The sequence below is a fragment of the Papio anubis genome, chromosome 16, assembly GCF_008728515.1.
Source record: "Papio anubis isolate 15944 chromosome 16, Panubis1.0, whole genome shotgun sequence".
Classification (NCBI taxonomy): Eukaryota; Metazoa; Chordata; class Mammalia; order Primates; family Cercopithecidae; genus Papio; species Papio anubis.
The window spans coordinates 6,024,062-6,025,569 of record NC_044991.1 but is presented as its reverse complement, the minus strand read 5'-3'; the positions used below and the strand labels follow the sequence as shown (position 1 = coordinate 6,025,569).

At 46.9% G+C, this 1,508-nt stretch overlaps 1 pseudogene; it reads left to right on the top strand.

Moving 5' to 3' along the window:
• Nucleotides 1–400: 400 nt before the first annotated feature.
• On the top strand, nt 401–1,239 carry LOC101004126 (annotated as a pseudogene).
• The last annotated feature ends 269 nt before the right edge of the window (nt 1,240–1,508 follow it).

Sequence of the window (1,508 nt, the reverse complement as noted above, 5' to 3'; positions counted from 1 at the left end):
CGAGGCAGGCAGATCACGAGGTCAGGAGTTCGAGACCAGCCTGGCCAACATAGTGAAACTCCGTCTCTACTAAAAATTCAAAAAATGAGCTGGGCGTGGTGACAGGCACCTGTAATCCCAGCTACTCGGGAGGCTGAGGCAGAAGAATCTCTTGAACCCGGGAGCTGGAAGTTGCAGTGAGCCAAGATCGTGCCATTGCACTCCAGCAACCTGGGCAACAGTGGAAGACTCTGTCTAAAAAAAAAAAAAAAAGGAAGAAAATACACATTGCCTTTTCCCTCCACGATTTCTCTCTGCTCCAGTGCATTACTTGATTCCGGGGGCTCCATTTGTCTGCCTGCGAGCTACTCACTTCCCAGGACTACACCGCTGACCTCCGCCACTATCAGACTCCTTCTGATGGCCCTACTGCACAGGTGGGAACATCTTTCCCCCATCTTCAGAAAGTTTGAAGAGTGGAGAAGAGGGGAATGTGAACGTGAAGAGGAGGCTCCACCTGGAGCTGAGGCACCAGACCCCACCCGCTGTTCTAGAACTCGTCTTGGACAATTGCCAATCAAGTGATGGAAAAATTGAGGGCTTTACAGCTGAATTTGTGAACTTAGAGTTCCCCCGTTTGATAACTGTAGGCTTGATTTCATTTCCAAATCTCCCCGGGCTGCCATGACAATAGAGTCTTTGGAGATCTGGACATGTTAGAAACTCACATGTCTAAACTTAGATGGAAATACACTGAAAGATATCAGAACCTTAGAACCTTTGAAAGAGTTGGAACATCTAAAGAGCCTGGACCTCTTAAACTGTGAGGCTACTAACCTGAATGACGACTGGGAGAGCGTCTTCAAGCTCCTGCCCCAGCTGACCTACCTTGATCACTGTGACCAAGAGGACCAGGAAGCCCCCAACTCAGATGCCGAGGGGGATGATGTAGATGACAAAGAGGAGGATGAAGAAGGAGAAAATGAGGAAAATGAGGAGGATAAGGATAGTGAAAAGGAAGAGTTTGATGGAGACAAGGATGAAGATGAAAGTGAAGATATAGACTGTGAAGAAGGTGAAGATGAAATCAGTGAGGAGGAAGAAGAATTGGGGCATGATGAAGGGGTTGATGAAGATGAAAATAAAATAAATAACAGATGGTTGGCCTAAACCCAACTATATCAGTAACTACATTAAATGTAAATGGAATAAATGCTCCAATTAAAAGGTGGTAATTGAATGGGCGCAGTGGCTCACACCTATAATCGCAGCACTTTGGGAGGCCGAGGCAGGTAGATCACCTGAGGCCAGAAGTTCGAGACCAGCTGGCCAACATAGTGAAACCCCATCTCTACTAAAATTACAAAAAAAAAAAAATGGCCAGGCACGGTGGCTCACGCCTGTAATCCCAGCACTTTGAGAGGCCAAGGCAGGTGGATCACAAAGTCAGGAGTTTGAGACCAGCCTCGCCAACATGATGAAACCCTGTCTCTACTAAAAATACAAAAAGTAGCCAGGCATGGTGGTAC